Genomic DNA, 19,587 nt, shown 5'->3' with positions numbered 1-19,587 from the left:
ATACCTTTGACAAAGCTCTGCAGCCCAAAAAGTGAATTTACTTTTAACACCACACCAATCATCTCATCGAGAGCAAAGAGACTTGTCATCTGTGAACATTACAGCAGTTCCTATACCTGATGGTATCGTTTGGGACAAGGGTGATTTCTATATAATTGGCCCGATCAAACTTTTAAAATGTCCTCATTTATTTAAGATATCATTAAGTGATATCATTACCTCAAGTACATTTTCCGATGATTTTGATTTTGAGACTGTAAATAACATGTTGTTTGATTTAGAAAAATCTCCTGCATTTTCTAGTAGTGAAACACTGGAAAGGACATTAAATTTCGGAACAATGTACTATTATCAACATTATGGTCATAATATTTTGCATAAATCTGCATATCCTAGAAATGTGTTCACTTACCACCAGTGGGAACATTGTCCAACACCGCTGAAAGGCAGTTCAAAAACATTTACACAAACGTTTCCATATTTTTGGGGTTTAATATGTCTGACCCAGACTCATATTATTATAAGGTTGTACCAACATTAGCACAAAAAAACATGATGACAAACACCAAAAAGTTCTGCTCTGCATCCTTCATTGCCCAGTTGTCTGAACTGTTGCGACTTATGGAAAGACACCATAGACTTAAAATCAGTCTGGGGTACTAGGGAATGGCAAGCTCAGGGGACAGAAGCTTTATTTAGAGCATGCCTTATACCCCAGCAGATCATGTTTTTGAACAATACAGTGCAACAGATGTCTTGTCTTGGACTAGCCAAGAACAAAGACTTGGACACACCTTGGCTGCCAAATCCATCACACACCAAGGGAAACATAACATCACAGAAATTGATTACGGTAGATGACATTATACAATACAACAGATAAGAGCCCGATTGGAAAGAATGGTTGATTTGGCTCAGAGACACGAATAGTTTTCAAGTGAGATTCATGGGTAAAATCAAAGGATTCACTATCCATAGGCCAGATCCACATTATGTACAGAGAGAACATCCAGGGGTAGTGACATCCTACAGTGTTGGGAAGTTGTGCCTTGATTGGCTCACACAGGTAAAACAACACTTATCCTTACTGTCACAGGATGTGGATCTCAGGGATTTTTTACTAGGTCCCAGAAAGCCACATCAGAAACATTTCATTTTGCTGGCATTTATGCTGCCTACAATAAATTATGGAAGATATCCCAACAAGAGGCCGCAGAGAGTTTTCGTGAAATAGACCATATAAATCTAGAAAAATCTCTATCAGTGGTAGATAATGGGTTAACTACATTGACCTCCAGGATATATTCCTCAGGCAACACTGTATCTTCTGCAAATGACATATTAGAACAAGATTTAGCCATATTACAACAGGGGCAATCTCAATTATGTTCTATTATGTTGTTAAGCTAGATGCTGCAATCTTTGCGTGCAGGCTATGTGCCTTCCGTTTTATCAACAACACGTCTCTTTTTTCTGAATACAATATAACACATGAACAGATAGAAATGGCACAAAGGGAGCCTAATTGCAATCTGCGTATCAAAAAACCGGATAGGTTACCATTTACAGTGACAGAATCACCGTCCACGGAATGGCTAATCTATGGCCACATAACTTCTACCGGTCACTACTTTTCAGTTTCAGTATCACCTTGAACAAATGCAGGCAGGCAGATACAAAAACATGGGTAAGGAATACATTAAGGAATCATGGGAATTACCATACAGATTTCGATGCCGAAGTGGGGATCGAGAAGTATGTCTAAGTGGTACAAACTGTGAGAACGCTTTAAGTGGATCACTCATATATCAGCATATAATGCTGCACAGGGCTTGTAATGGTTGTGGAGCGAACTTGTCCTGTCATCTGAGGGGTGCCCCAGCTGCAGTGATTACTCCAGCATTCAGGCTACTTTCAAATGGGAGTTACTTGATGCTGAACAGTCAAGGCTGCTGCGTAATACTTCCGGGCATCGCATTTCTAGTAACAGTGAGCTCCAGGGTTACTTGTTGTATGCAAGTATTGTTTCCACCTGCACATACTGTCTGGGATGCGCCGTTATGGCCTTCACTGAATGTTTCTTTAATAAGGTTTGATACTCTAAGCAGAATGAAAGGCATGCTTTTCCAGAAGTCTGTGCCCTTAACCTCCGCTTTTGATCTCCAGATCGCAAGGTCTTCAGTAGAGATACAGGTGCTTATCCATACAAACTGCCCTTTCCATTTCGTAGAAATTATAAATCGTATCTTTAACATGTCTGATACGACAGGCATAGCCCACCTATTTAAGGCCATAGGTTCTGGACCTCTAGGCACCTTTCAGATGGTACTTGGAGTTATCCTAAACTTCATAAACTCCATATTCGGAAGCATCTTTGAAGTACTTACGCTAATCCTGTTCCTAATAGCAGGTATCCTGATTGTTTTCTATCTGCTACGCAATGGACGTCCCAGTCACCAAGGAGATCGATCAATCAATCAATATGAACTTTATTCGGATAAAAACAACATATCCATAAAAGTACAGTTAAAATATCATACAAAATTAAAAAAAAAAAAATTAAAACATTTAGAACAATCGAATTAACTGGGGTGCATAGAATTGCAAATACGCACCACCGTTTTTAAAAAGGATCCACTCGAAAACATAATTCATCATCACTTATAGCTAGCACCATCCCATCTTATGTCGAGTTTTAAAATATGGGATCAAAAATTTTTTAGTGGAGGATGAGTAATAGGAGCAAAAGAATAGAAAGTGTAACATTGATTGCTTATGTGTGTTATCGCAAGGGCAATGTAAAAAGTCAAGGTTGGCAGTAAAACCAATAGGAAATGACAACAAATATTTCATTGTGTCTGTCCTTAGTCTGAAGAATAAACCCCTTTCCCAGCGGCCAACAGGTTTTAAGAGATATCTAGGCATAGCTGGGGTTACATTCTCAATTTGCATGTATCTGGCAACTGAAGTTTTGTTACACTCAGTTGCTAATCTTATTTCTTTGAATGAGGCGTAGAGATTTTTTTCCAGGGTTTTAATACTGGTGGAGCTATGATCTAGGGGGTTTAAGAAAAGATGATCCATATTCAAGCTGCTTAAGCTTTTATAGACTCCTGCCAGCCATGGTATGTCCATCCCTTTATCGCATTTTAGACAATCTAAGATTATTTCCCTTGTCAGTTGAGCAGCCGGATTCTTCCAAATTCTCAGCCAAAACAGAGTCGGGCGAGCCTTAATAAAGTCCTCTATGTAGGGTAGATGAAGTTCACTATGGCCAGCATACGTAGAGGAAAAAAGTGGCGCGCCCAAAACTTTATGACAAAATCTGTTCTCTTCACGCTGGATAGGCGTGCTTATTGTATTCCCCCAAACCTCCACCCCATATGTGGCAGTTTGTGTACATTGTAATCTATAAATTTTGACAATGGAAGGCACTACCTCTATATTTTTTGGCTTAGGTAGCCTAAGTAAGTTGTTGATCGAGTTAATAAACTTCCTTTTGCAGTGAGATACATGATCGTTCCATAGTCCATTCGATGCAAATATCAACCCAAGATACGGGAAAGTGCAAGTGCTTAGTAATTGATTAGAGTCTATAACAATTGAAAAATTAGAATATTTCTTAGACCCACATGACATTAAAAACGATTTTTTGAAATTGGTACATAAATCCAAGGTTGCCATAAACTTCACAAAGCCCTGTACCAGGGCGCGTAATGCTTTAGGGGTGCGCCCCATTAGAACTGCATCGTCAGCATATAACAGGGCGGGGATTTTATCTCCTTTAATGATTGGAACGTCTTTAGTGGAGATCAACAAGGATTTTGTCAGATCATTAATGTACAAGATAAATAAGAGGGGGGCCAAGACGCAGCCCTGTCTGACCCCCCTTCCCACTTCAATGGCTTTGGTGATCTCACCATTCCTACTAATGCGCACCCTAGCTTTTAGGTCTCTATGCAAATATGCCAAAAAGGAGACTAATGAATTGTCTAGACCAAGATTTAAAAGGATTGTCCACAGCCGAGATCTATTTACAAAGTCAAAGGCCGACGTGAGGTCCATAAATGCCAGGTACACAGGTGTTTTCTTGGCTATATTGTATATACTGATAATCAGGTTGAGGTTAAGGCACTGTTCCACAGTGCTGACCTTACTCCTAAACCCCAGCTGACATGGATGTAAAACCTGGTATTCCTCAGCCCATGACTTGATCCAGTTGAATAACACTCTCCCCAAAATTTTCAGAGTGTTGTCAATCAATGATCTTGGCCGGTACCAACTCGGGTTTGACCGGTCCCCCTTCTTAAAAATTAGGACTATTATACTATAAGACCATGTTTCAGGAGTGGATACGTTTGTCAGATTATTAAAAACATTTACAAATTGTGGTGCCCAAAAGTCAGGATAACTTTTGATAAAGTCAATTGGGAGACCATCCGGTCCAGGGGCTTTTCCCCCCAGGCTTTGAACAATAGCATCATCGACTTCAGATAATTCCATCTGAATCTCGGTAATATATATATACTCCTTCTTAGGTTCACAGGGGTCCGGGGCGGCATAGATCTTACTAAAATGAGCCTTCCAAGACTAACTAGAAATATTACAACTAATCGGTGAAGCTGTAATTCCCACGGATTTCATGTCTTTAACAACCCTCCAAAAGTTCTTGCCAATTCATTTGCCGGCACAAGATTAGCCCAGTGATCATTAACGAGCTCCTCCTTCCTACATGTGATAGCCTTTTTATAGCTTCTCCTAAGTAACGACACAAGGGAGCTAACTCTAGGTTTGCTTACAAGTGCCTTTCTCAGTGCTCTGTTGGCAGCAGAACAATCTACATTAAACCAGCCTGTAATAGCAGAACAGAGCTCTGAGAAGGCATCAACTACTTCTGTGTTTCGTACACTGGATGTCAGACAGGTGTTGACCAGACTCGGGTAGAGTTTTATCATCATTTCAAATAATACATTGTTATGAATGCCACGCCACACAAGTATACGGTTATCATTTGTTGTCATTAAATCACTTGCCCCATTCGCACAATCATACGTTGGGCGACATGTGAAGCTTAGGATAATGCTGATGGGGTTATGATCTCCTTGTATTGTTGGAATTACTTCGGCCCTTAGCACATAACTTTCAAGGGGAGCGGTTATGAAAATATAATCAATAGTGGAGGTTGATCCTCGACTTCTATAAGTTGGTACTATGCATCCGTCAGTAAGAGGCACGGCTGCAATCTCCATGACGTTAAGAAAATTGTGCGAGCTTAGGAGGTTCATTAACTGCTCACCTCTTTTACTCAATGAACCATTGGAAGTGGGCCGAACGGCCTGATAAATATCCCTTGAGATTTTAACATTAAAATCAGCGCCTAAACAGATACCCTTGATTTGAGCACCACAATTATCTGTTTGTAATTTTAAAATAAAATTAAATAACTCAGAAAAGTTCAGATTGGGGACAGTTTTAAAATCATTATTATAAAAATTAATCAGATAGAGTGAAACCCCCCGAGTATAGAGGGTTACTTGAAATTTATCGCTATTTGTATACAAAATTCTGGCGCGACCACCTCCTTAAATGTTTATCCAAGTAGAAAGGCCACCAGCAGGCCTACCTGATATGGGGATGGGGGATAAGATGTTAAAACATTCAAAGCCCTCCATAAACAACTCCTGGGTCGCCCAAGTTTCTTGGAACATTAAAATATCCTGACTACTTATTAGCCCTTTCCAGTCTGGTAAATTTAACTTAGATGCTAGACTGGCAACATTCCAACACAATATTTTAAGTGTCGGGTCACCGTTCTTTGTAGTTGATATATCAGGTTTACTAGACTTAAAACATTTTTGAGTCGATACTAGTACTGGTACATCAATTAATACTTCACTCATTGTAGGAGTAGGCAGTCAATCTTGACAATCCAAACCTGATAATGGTGTGAATCTGTTGGATGTTAAGATTGAATTATGCAAGTTAGGGCGAGATGCCTCAAATGTGGGTTTGTAAAAATAGCCTAGGGGTAGTGCCCATATGCTGGTACTATGATTTGTCTGCTCCATCTGTGGTGACAATATAGTTTTTGCCACGGATTGCCTGCGAAAATTAATGATTATACAATCCCCCTTAATAGATTTGGGGGATATGCCCAGCCAGCCCACTCGTCGTACCATGATAATGTTCTCAATTAGAGATGGCCTAAATCTCCCATGGTTGGAGAGCCAATCAACACACTTGCAGCGTAATTGTTCCCAAGATTCTGTCTGATCTTTCCTTAGAGGGGGAACGCCTGCTAAAACCACAAGATATGGGCAAGCCTCCAGGGATAGATTTAACACCACACTGTTACCCTCAGTATGAACCATAGAGATTGGGTCAGTATCATCTTCTTGTTGTGTGTTGTCGCTACTGTTTCTATAATGTGAAAAGGTGGGAGCATTAGTGACAATTGTCGTATTGTTTGTCAAGTTATCATTGTTGGTTCGTGTAATGTGTTCCAAAGGCCTTTTTGCCCCCGTAATACCCCTCGTATCAAGACATGTACGAATTCTATTACATGTCGCACAGTCATTAGTGCCCAAATTTAAATTAGATGAAGCGTTGGTATTTTGATGGGAGGTAGAGATATTAACAATGGGTGCATTTTGTGCTTGCTTTCTGAAGCTGGTAGAATCGGGTGCCTTAGCGTCACCTTGGGAGACAATATTCATGACTTGAGGTACAGGCTGTGCATACTGAATGGGCTGAATCTTTTAGTGAGGAAAGAAAGTTATCGAGAACAGGCTTAACACAATCAGTAATAATATTAATTAATTGATTGATATCAATTGCTCTGCTAGGATTGTCATTATCGATAATAGGAAGCTGAAAATCATTCTCAGTCTGAGTTCCGGTTGAATGAAAAGGCGATTCAGTCGGTGGAGCATGCACAGATGCCTCAACAGATGTTCGATTAGAAGATGAACAAATCCACGAATTTAAAGTCGTGCGAGTGGAGCATGGTCGAATTGGTTGTTTTCTCTTCGCACTCACTGTCTTTCCTAATTTCCTTTTACGTTTTGCCCCTAGAGGAGGAGCATTAGCTATTGGCAAATTTGACAATAGCTTATACTTAAATCAATGGTTTCGACAGTTGGTCCCAAAGATTGAGCAGATTGCCCTAAACCAAGGGAGAGGCGTCTCTCAGTGAGCTCGATTTCATTGCTCACAATGCTGACGGCCCTTTCCAGCATGCTTTCAATGCTCGTTGTAGCCGATTTAGCAGCTGGAGGTATAGTACGCCTCCCCATGGTTACTATAGTAATACTGTAAAGCAACACAAACAATATGGATAGATGTCAATAGCCTTTGCTCACCTGTGGGACAACCTCGGTAATATCCAGGTAAAAGAGTGGTGGCCCAGTCCAGTCTCCTCCGGGCACTGACGGGAAAGGACGGGCCCGCCCTTGGCCCGGGCTTAGCCCGAGCGAGCCCGCGTGCGTCCCGCGCTGTGGGAAGCGCTCACTGCTTTTGAGGGCCTCCGGCGCCCTCCGGTGACTCCGGTGCATCCTCGGCGCAATGCCCCCTGGGATAGGCAGTCCGATTGCAGAGCCGTTCCCCTCACAGCTGGAAATGGAGCGATGCTGGAGACAGGCAGGTGGAAGGTAAGTGGCAGCCGTTCCACTCACGGCGAGTGAAGATAAAGGATTAGCGCGTCCCAAGGAGATGGAAAAATACTCCTGGAGCATAAATACTGTGATCGCATGGTACAACATCTAGGCACGCCTCGCCTAAAAGAACTAAGTGCATCTTGGTTCTTGTCATTTCGACCAGTCTGGATGGACTGCATCTTATCTGTCCTCTGATGCCTGTTTTGCAGAGAAGAACGCGTGTTAGACCTTTATTTGACACTCTCATCATGTGCACAACCGGACGTGAATGCTTTACTGGACGAGATAACGGCCCATGTTCTGCAGTGTCCTCAGCGTATTCAATGTTGATGGTGGCATTCCTTGAGCCACCCCAGGTAGTAACTGCATCTGTTGGTATCGACACCAGCTCCTCCACCAACACCCAGCCTTTGGACGGTGCTCAGGATGCCCCAGCACCGGCTGAGGACAGTGTGGCACATCATCTGTGCTCAATTGACTTACTCTGTGAGGTGCTACAGGGGCTGTCTACTGCAGAAGCAAGCAACCAAAATGTTGCGTCTACCAGCCAGGACACATAAACAATTGACTCATTTGGCTTGTCGTTTGCTGGAAGAAATTCACCCTTATTAAACAAGCTCGATTTGGAACTCAGAAACAAAATTGACATTCCGTTCATTTATTGGGCATACATGGCTTTCTAATGCTTATAGTGATTTGGACTATAACTACAGACACTTTAGAGATATGACTTGCAAAATCTTTTTTTAGACATTTTTAAATGTTTTAGAAATTGTTTAGAAGTTTTAAACATTTTAGCTAAAGAGATGTTTTTATAAACGTTGTGCGTACCAATATCTTGCCTAGTAGTACAGTAATAAGTTACATATGTCGTCCAGTCAGAAGAGGAGTGGGTATTATATTCCATATAGGTACCTATATAGGCGCAGGTAACATTGCAACCTTTCACCTAGATTCTTACCTACATTACATACATAACGGTTCATAGGGACTGACCTTTTACCTAGATACAACACTGCATTCAGAATGCGGGTTTCCCCCTAGTTCGAATCTCATGCATTATGCATGGGGCTTCTTGGAAGCACAGCAGGGCTGACAGCAGGACAAACACCTCCTGTATAATATCTCTGTATAAAGTTTAGGCCCAACGTCATCATTTAGGCCAACACAGTAACACAGCATGGTAGGACCTCTGGGGAGACCTATGGATATATATACATTATGTCTTGCTTAGAAAGACAGAGGAGACCGAGACTTCCCGGCTGACACACTCATCAGAGAAGCTGAGGTTCCTGCATTCAGATACTCCAGCTCGCAGTGGTCTAACATCCCTCACGGGTTGTCCAACTCGAGAACAGGGCGGGGTCCCTTATTCTCTCATTCTCAGGTAATGGGGTTGACTAGATCCTAGAGGGATTCTTGGCATTACACCTACACAGATGCTAGGTACACTTAGGAACATCTAGTTAGGGAGGCATCGCAGGAGTATGCACTTTTTATCATGTGTTTTATATACTTGTATATATTCATGATTATTACAAGATGGTAGAACTGACTGAGCAAAAGGTAGTATATTGTTTTGACGATCCGGGTTGTCATGTTCTGAGGTTGCCAAAATCTATTCTCTCCTTGGTAAGATGAGATTATGGTGGCACTGTGAGCTAGCTGATGCAGACAGGCTAACGTATCCGGTGGGGGTGCACAAAATCAGTCTGCCACCAAACCCACAGTTTATGTTATCCAAATACGCAGATCCTGTATAGGTTATATAGGAACTACACAACAAAAGTGTTGGACTCAGGGAGATGTGAAGCTGCATTGGATAAACTGTTTGACTCTATGCATCCAAGATTTATTATAAAAATTAAAAAACAATGAGAAAAAACAGTTAGTGACTCTTTGCCATGTTTCTTGAGCTCTTTGTTCCCCTCCAATAAATTTCTCGTGTTTGTCCTTAGTTTAACTGCACATATGCCTCTTTTCCCCCCCTGAAAACCAGAAAATGAACAGTCGAAGGAAAAACAAATCTTTCTCTTTTAACTAGGCTATTTTGGGTTGCTGTTCCCTTGTAGCACATAGAAATATATATATAAGAAGAGGATATCAATCAATAAATCACTTTCACTGCTTTTCTTTCGGGTTCTTTCTTATTCACCCTTCCCTTCCTCCTCGTTCTGGGTAGTATGCTTGCTAGACTGTTTTATTTATGGCTCCCTCTGCTCCCCGACACCCACCTGTCCAGGCAACAGCCCTCCTAGACGCCCTCCTAGATTATGGCAGGTGGTATGGGCTTCACCTGTACCAGAAAGCGCACACATAATATTTTTTGTTTAAAAAAGCAGAAAATAGAAATCAATTTTTATATTTATTATGCTTTATAAACAATGGAAGATCTTATAAAAATCCCAGTCCAAACATGTAAAATTGAAAACCTCACATTTTTGTTTTAAATAAAAAGAAATATAAACTTACAAATAAATAATTAGAATAAAAAATATTGACAATATTTTAAATCAACCCAAACACTCTATATAAATATAATTAAGTCAATACAGTAATTCATTTAGAATAAGTAAACAATTATAAAACCATAATTCCAAAGCACGACTCACAAAAAACCTCTATAAATCCCCAAAAATGTATTATAAAAAAAATAAACAAAATTGAAAAACATATGAAAGATAAATGAATACACAACCATAATACATGATATACATCCTGATAAAACATTAACATAAAACACCTAAAAATGACATTTAATAACAAAAAATATGAAAGTTATAGAAGTTTTCAACTTAGATAATATTGTTAAAAACATAAAAGTAATATGCTTAACAACATTCCATTCTTCCATATACTGGTAAATACACTTTGCTAAATTTGATATCCAGAACCATTGATATGCATTGATATTAAAGATCTGCAATCTCAACATACATAGGAAGGGTGAAAACGACTGTACTTGTCTTGATTGGTTATCTTTTTTTCTTTCAGAACAACCCCTAGGCCCTAAATATTGATTGTAGAGGCATTGAAGATCTGTGAACTACAAGACCAAACATATGTCAAAAAATGTTTTACTGCAAGAACTGTCAGCCTAGGGGGCGTTAGAAAATGTTATAGATTTGTAAGCTGAGTAGTAAACACTTCCAATAAGGTGTTTATAGTCGCGATGTGTCCAGAGAAATAGATGACATTGTTGTACACTTTATCAAAACACAAACCAGAAGGTCAGACAATGGGAATAGCAATACAGTTAAGATATAGCTCACTAACGCCATCCTTTCACAAGAGCCTTGACCATCGTGGCTTTCCCTTTCTCTGAAGCACGACCATGACACTGAGCTGATTTTTGAAATTGCAATGATAATCGGAGCAGGACATTTTTGTTCTACCTCCATAAGAGATGCCGAACCAAGACTTTTAATCTGCTGAAGGCTTTTAATATTCTAAATATTAACCACAGGGGCTAATTTATGAGCCCTTACATCACTTTTGCGCTGCCGGTCCGTCACTTTTTGTGACGCACCAGCAGCATAAAAAATGCACCATGTTGCATTATATTTACAACAAATCACATCTAGGTAGATGCGTCACTTTGTAAACCCCTGCACCACATTATACATACACCAGGTATAATGTATGCAGGGTGGGCGTTGCTACGCAAGTAAGCCTCATAGAAGTGACACAGTGAAATCTATAAGATTTCACTGCACCACTTCTAGGATGCAAATGCGTCAATATCTTACGCCTGCCTCACAGCAGGCATAAGACTGACGCAAGCACATTAAAATGGGACTTTCACATGCCAAATGACCCATTGCTGAAGTTGTGTCACTTTTGTGTAATGCGTAATTTTTGCGCCTTCAGATACGTCGGAAATACTGACGTATCTGTAACTCTTTGCGACATGATGTGTCATTTTGTAAATATGACGTATCTAGCATGATGCGTCATTTTATAAATATGACACATCCAGCATGTCGCAAGGAGGGCGCAATGAAAAGTGACGCATCGCTGTTTTCGGGCAGCGATGCGTCACTTTTCATAAATGAGGCCCACAGTGTTTCAGAGGTATTGCAAATAGTTCATCGCAAGAAAAATCTTAACCATGATGATAATAATTGAATGCCACCAAATTGTACCTTTGATTTGATTAACTGTATGGATTGTACGGCGAGAATTAGTCCATTTTGAATTGTTTTAAGTGAACTTGTTTTACATACAAGCAGGCCTGTTATGATATTCAAGAACTATATTGAACGCGATACTCAGGCCTCGATTTACTATCAGTTCTTGCAACGCTGCCCGGCAAGGCAAGTTGCTGCGCTGAGTTGCGTGAAGGGCAGAGAGCTGAACTGTGCATAATTACAAAGATATGGCGCAGTTCATTTCTCTCCTAACACTCGAGTACTTGTAGTTGCCTAGCTCCAATAAAAGTAGCCTTGTGACATGTACCAAGGGTGCCTGGGTTATAGGCAGTACTGTTTTTGATCATGAAGGAATATCTTCCAGCACAGAAACCATCATTAGAGCATATTCCTCTTTATATGTATGCTGCAGAATGTAGCACACATGGAAAGAGGAGGAAAGAAGATATTTCTCCTTGTTACTCCTCTCTTGGGTAGACACAATTTTAGCACAACTGCTTTTAGTAAATCTGGGTTTGCATCAGAATACATGGGGTATGCATTGGATAACTCAAGCTTCCACCCGTGTAATGTCCTACACAAAGGAGCGTACAGCAACATAGTGCAAGGAGATGTGTTGCGTTACTTTTTTGTACAAAAAAACGTAGGGGGATGTAAATCGACCCTTGCATAACTTTGTAAATCCCCATTTTGCGTCTTTGCCTCTGTGCTTTCTCTCCTCAGTCTCAGAATTCCCTCTCAATGGTGCGAGACATAATCACCATCTGGTTTACTTCATATTTTCTTTCTGGTCACTCAAGAAGACTTATGTTGCCACTAAAATCTTTGCATCACATAATTGGACACTTCCTCAAGAGAAACTGATACTTATAGTAGCAAATGCCATAATATTGCTTTAACTTGTTGGTGCAAAATACACCTTAAAATCATTTACAATAAATTGAACGAGAGGCCATCCTATGTTACAGCAGTGATACCAAAGTGTGTTGTGTGTCCGACTAGAGTGGAGTTATTAAGATTCATTTAGCTAAGGGGCACTCTTGAAAAGAAATATGAACACAAGAAATGTATGAGTAATAGTTTTATTATTTTATACACCAAGAACATTGGTGCTGGCGGCTAGCCAGTCATGTCATCTAAGGACTCAACACCTCGGTGCACAGAGTGCATTCATTTTCGTGTTTAGGTACTGCATCCACTGCTATTCCACAGAGTGCATAATTAAGGGCCTTTTTAAATGTCACTAATTTACTTGTACTGAAAATCAAATCAATCATAACAGATTTTCAGAAGTAATATTAGAAAGAGAGAAAGAGGCACGGTTCCTCGTGAGTCACCTGGCGATCAACTGCTTATTGGAGAAAAATATGAACTTGAAAAAAAGAGCTACCGGCGAGTAATGGAGATGTTTTAAAGGAGTAAGCAGAAATATGTCAACGTGTTTTTCATCCAAAATGTGCATTGGCGCAAATTGGCTTGATAGCTTCACATTGAAACACAAACGCAGATAGTTGATAGTATATTAGCCAAAACGTGCTCCCAACAGAATTTTGGCCTGCTTTCCTGTTAACTAAACATTTATAAAATATGTCTGAGCTACACTGTGACAATGTACAATGTTTTGGCAGGAATCTGGATGCCTTCCCTTTATTTCTTCTACATGTCATTTGCAATAAAAGAACTGTTACAGAAGGTGAATTATTGGCTTCTCTGATGGGCAAAATAAACAGGTGCATAAGGGATTTCTGGCATCATTAACGTAGTATCCACACATGACATAAACTCCAAAGTCACTGAGATGGGCTGCCGTGATCCGTACACTGGCCAATGAACTCAAAAGGGCTAGACCACAATATAAAAGCTCCCTTAGTGGAACTGGGACCACTCATTTGCTGGTTCAATACATTTTCACTGTAGACATTTGCTTACTTTCTCATTAGCATCACCAAAGCTGAAAAAAAGGTCATATTTACAACCCCATTCGCCACCAAGGCATCACTTTTTTTGGCGCTTCGGAAGCGTAGCATCATTTCCCATATTTACAAGGTGGCACTAAGCCACCTTGTAAATATGTCCTTTTCTGCTGCAGTCTTCTGCGGCAAAGGGGTGTGCAATGGGTGTTGCAGTGGGTGTTCTACCACAGCACCCACTGCTTTTTGACGCTGTCCAGGATTTACAAGGCTGAGGCAGCGTCAAGATCTAACGTCAGGTAATAAATGGCCTTAGAATGACGAAATGAGGAGTAATTATTAATTTCTCCTCATTTTTAGTTCTATCTGTGCTGCATTTTGCAGCACTGATAGAAAGAGCAAATCACCATTATTGTTTATGTGCAGGAGTGTGCCGCTTACTGCACATTAACAATCGGCCTTGCAGCGCAGGCACACTTGCGACATGCCAGCACTGGCGCTAGGCAGCATTTTTTACGCCAGCGCTTAGGGAAACACAGGTGCGCACCGTACACTTGTTAATACGGTGCATCCGCACGTTTAACATTTTTTGAAGCGCTGCATTGCCAAATTTGGCGTCGCGCTTTGCTCCAACATCTTTTTGTAAATATGCCCCATGTTTCCAGAGCTGTGTTGCAAAGGACCCCATGTGTGTGGCAGATTCTGTCTCCCATTTACCATATGACCAGATGTTGTCCACTCACAGGCATCTCTGCCCATCTCATCTTCATGGTTTCCTGGGTTGTGAATGGTGCATCCCACTGTTCTGTTCCAGTCTTCCTTCAATGCCCTTGTCTGAAATCACCCCAATAAAAGGGCCCTGCCCATTCTCAAAAGGCACTGTGGAGTACATAAAGTGCTACTCCGATAGTACTACTTAAAGTACTACAAAATGCAATTCACCAACCTACCACTGGAAATCTCCAGCTCCACTTTTTCTATGTTTTCTGTACAGAGTTCTTCTCACAGATGCCACGGATCTCTGTACATATAAGCAGGGCCGGCTCCCCTGTTAAGGTGGAGGACCATCATCCCACTGTTGGAACCAGCAGATGCATGTAAAATAAAATGATATTAAAGCAATTAATAAAGCTGCTTTATTATCATTTTATTTTGCATCAGAGACACAGCTGAGTCTTGAAGATGGGGCCATCCTCCGAGGGACAGCATCAAGAGGTGTGGTTGGCACAGGGCACTGCAAGTGTGCATGTCTGTTTGTCCTGCTGTCTTAGGACAGCCAAACTGACATGTACACTTAGATATCTCCAGGCTGATGCTTGGAGATATCAGCAGGGCTAAGGAGCACTGGCTCCCAGGACCTGCTGAAGCATTAAACCAGCCCGCTCCCCCAATCCCGGTGCTTCTCTCTTGCTGGGTAATACCAGCATGAGCGCAGTATCTGAATTGGTGCAGGGGAGTCTGGGAGTCTGTGAGTGCATCGTTGGAGCTGAAGATGCAGTGAGGCAGTGGGCGGCAGGCTACAGGTAAGTTTTTTTTGTATCCCATGATGCCCACTCCTTTTCCTGCTAGAAGCCGCCACTGCATATAAGTGTACGATTTTGTAGTAAATGTATGCAGTACCATTAGGGAGTGGTTGGAAAATGGGAATAAGTTACGGCAAATGAGTTTTTGAAAAAATGAAGGAGGACTTAGGATGGGCAATTATGATACAAAATACACATGCATAAGCAGTGAGACAATTACTAATCACAAACTTTCCAATCAGCACATTGATCTGTGTGAACAGTCCAAATAAAATAAAATCGGTGATGTCATGTCAGAGGCTGTCGGAGGAACGCAGGAAGATGAACAGAGCCCAGCAGATCATTGTGACTATAGCTGATACACAGAAGTTTCAACTACTAATGCTTCTCAAACAGATTATGAAGAATCTTTACCAGATGTCAAGAGCCTGGAGAGGATACTAAAGAAATTGAAGTCAGAGGGGGCTCCTGGACCTAACAGCTTTCCAAACGGTCTCTTTAAGCATGATGTCAACTTCTAGGCTAGTTATTTAACTTCCCTTTTTAACAGAATCCACAGTTCATGGATAGGGAGTATAATCCAATATATAGGTGGCAGTCAATCGTTCCCTTCTAAATTACAGGTCAATAGCTCTCATAGATGTTGAAGCCAAAGTATTATGCTTCTTGCATACTCCAAGATTGCCAAACATGGGCCAAAGAGAAACAACTAATACCAAAAACACAAGCAGGATTCCGCTCGGTCACGGGGACAGTTACAAAACTGTCAGCTCTCATCTTTCAGGCAGAAAAGGTAATATAGCAAAGGAATCAATTATTCACATGTTTCATCAATCTCAAATCTGCTTCTAACTGAGTTTCCCATGGCCATCTCTGGGCAAAACTGGCAAAAGGGGACCTTCCTGATAAGCTTTTAAATTCAATAATTGCACTGTATAGTGACATATAGGTCCAGGTCAAGGTTGGAAACAGCAGCAGAGTAATGTCCAATTTTCAAACCAAAAATCAACGAAACAGGGGTGCATTTTAGCCCCTCTTTATTCAACCTTTACCTGGCAAATCTTGACAGATATCTGTTACAAGTTGAAGGCTCTCTTCCACGAATGGCAGCAGAGAAAATTGGGCACTTGCAATATGCTGATGATATAGTCATCTTGAGTCAAACACCAGCTATAAAATTCAATAAATTCACTGGTAGGATACATAGAGCAACATGGCTAGAGTTGACTCTAAGCAAAACGAAGGTGGTTCGCCTGGTTGACCCACAGAACAAGTCACCTAACTGGCTTGTTAAGGGAAAAAACATAGTAGTTGTATCCTTATACAAGTATCTTAGTATTCAAATGGAACTCCAGCTGATCTTCAAACAATATCTTGCCACATTACTGGCACCTGCTAACAGTCATGGATGCTCATTTCCTTCCAACACCAGAATATGGCTTGGAAATTATGCATGGACTCGATGCAGCCATATTGAATTTGCAACAACCAAACATTTATAAATCCCTCTTTCAATTGCCTATATAGACTACTGTAGCACAAGTTTGGCTGGATGTGGTGCTAATGAACTAAAAGCTGCAAAGTATAAATGCCTTTGCAAGTTATGCTGGACCTTTTGTGGATCCATAAGCGGCTCTCTGAACAACCTGGGCTCACAGGAAATAGAGGCTCAGATAAGTAAATAACTAAAAAAATATCAGGGGTAGATTACTTGTGCTTGGCTACAGAAGCTCTTGGCTTCAAAATAGTCAAAATTCAACAGAGGAGAGCAAGGAAACATATAGGGAATGTCCTTTTCCCCGGGTTCAGTCAGTAAACATCAAAGTGGGCGCTCCTATTCGGGGACCCAAAATTAAGGATGACAAACTGCCATACACAGGAATGATCAAAAAAATCATTTGTTTTTAAAAAGAAAAGAACCCTCACCCACCAACCTAGTTGGTGGCATGCTTCATCATTGGTTCCCCAGCTGGGCTGCTGAATGCAACCCAGCTGTGCTGCGACACCTGAATTACAGCGGGTCAGGTTTTTTTGTGAGGAGATGGGGCTGGAATTGAAATTTAAAAGTGTCTCTAGAAAGCTCAATAACTGCCACTGGAGTCAAGCTAAACTGGCTGAAGAGGGCTGAAAGCCGAAAACCGGTCCTAGGATGCTTGTTTCCAGCCTAGGGAGGACCTGGCCTGGCAGTTCGGGCTGGACTGTTCCCATTGGGCGCAGGGTCAAGACTGATTTGCATATGGCTGGGTTCAAACTGGAATGGCATGGTGAGCAAAAAATGATGGATTTAGGTCCAGATCTTTGTACTGGGGTGAATGTATGACATTGTTCTGCATTCTGTCCATCAATTGTTGTTTTTGCATTTGTCACCCCGAGTGGGACAAGTATGCCCAGACGTGGGTCCGGTGCTCTCCATGCCACTGGAGTCAAGCTATTCTGGCTGAAGAGGGCTGAAAGCCCAAAACCGGTCCTAGGATGCTTGTTTCCAGTCCAGGGAGGACCTGGCCTGGCAGTTCTGGATTGACTGTTCCCATTGGGCGCAGGGTCAAGGCTGATTTGCATATGGCTGGGTACAAACGGGAATGGCATGGTGAGCAAAACAATTATGGATTTAGGCCCACATCTTCGTACTTGGGTGAATGGATGACATTGTTCTGCATTCTGTCCATCAATTGTTGTTTTTGCATTTGTCACCCCGAGTGGGACGGGTATGCCCAGACGTGGGTCCCGTGTTCTCCATGCCACTGGAGTCAAGCTAACCTGGCTGAAGAGGGCTGAAAGCCCGAAACAGGTCCTAGGATGCTTCTTTCCAGTCCAGGGAGGACCTGGCCTGGCAGTTTGGGCTGGACTGTTCCCATTAGGCGCAGGGTCAAGACTGATTTGCATATGGCTGGGTCCAAACTGGAATGGCATAGTGAGCAAAAAAACGATGGATTTAGGCCCAGATCTTTGTACTGGGGTGAATGTATGACATTGTTCTGCATTCTGTCCATCAATTGTTATTTTTGCAGCATACATAGAGCAACATGGCCAGAGTTGAATCTAAGCAAAACTAAGGTGGTTTGCCTGGTTAGCTCACAGAACAAGTCACCCAACTGGCTTGTTAAGGGAAAACACATAGTAGTTGTATCCTTATACAAGTATCTTAGTATTAAATTGGAACTCCAGCTGATCTTCAAACAATATCTTGCCACATTACTGGCACCTGCTAACAGTCATGGATGCTTAGTTCCTTCCAACAGCAGCATATGGCTTGGAAATTATGCATGGAAATGATGTTGAAATTGCAGCAAGCAAACCTTTATAAATCCCTCTTTCAATTGCCTTTATAAACTACTCTAGCTTAAGTTTGGCTGGAATTTGTGCTAATGAACTAAAAGCTGCAAAGTATAAATGCTTTTGCAAGTTATTCTGGACCTTTTGTGGGTCAGTAAGCGGCTCTCTGAACAACCTGGGCTCACAGGAAATAGAGGCTCAGATAAGTAAATAACTAAAAAAAATCAGAGGTAAATTACTTGCGCTTAGCTACAGAAGCTCTTGGCATGAAAATAGAGTCAAATATCAACAAAGGAGAGAGCAAGGAAACATAGAGGGAACGTCCTTTTCCCTGGGTTCAGTCAGTAAACAACAACATGGGTGCTCCCATTTGGGGACCCAAAATGAAGGATGACAGACTATCATACACAGGAATGATCAAAACAAGCATTTGCAATGCAATAGGTCTCGCATTTATACGAGTTTGAGCTATTGGCATTGTAAATGACAGTGCCTTTAATTTATGTTTTAAAAAAACCAAACTTAAATAAAAAGCATTGTCATTTACAATGCCAATAGCTCAAACTTGTATAAATGCGAGACCTATTGCATTGCAAATGCTTGTTGTAGTTTTGGCTTGTTCCCTGTATCTTACACTGTCTCCAGGTCAAGACCATCTCGGGAGCGGCACGTCGAGGCCCAGGAGGCGGGGCGGGGAGGGCCAGGCCCGGGAGGCGGCAGCTCTCCTCCTCGACTCTCGAGCTTCCTGTCGCCGGAGCAGCGGTGGAGTCTCGAGGACTGTGCCCGCTCCTATCGCGAAGATGCCGGACTTCATGGCGGTGCTCTCGGGCCTCTGCATCATCTTCACGGTCGGCATGTTCACCACGGGCCTGTGAGTGTCCCCCACCCCCCGGCTCTCCCTCACCTGCGAGGCCCCGGCGCGTGCTCGGTTCACGCCTCTTGCTTTGACGTGTCCGGGCCCGCGCCGCCCCCTCAGCACTGTGCTCGCGTGGCGCCTGCAGCCGGACGACGCTAGGGGGGTGCCCAGCCCGGAAACAAGCCTCTCACCGGTGACGAGGCTTGCGTGCATACAGAC

Source organism: Triturus cristatus, chromosome 2_2, assembly GCF_964204655.1.
Source record: "Triturus cristatus chromosome 2_2, aTriCri1.1, whole genome shotgun sequence".
NCBI lineage: Eukaryota > Metazoa > Chordata > Amphibia > Caudata > Salamandridae > Triturus > Triturus cristatus.
The sequence above is the reverse complement of the archived record's forward strand: the minus strand, read 5'-3'. Positions refer to the sequence as shown.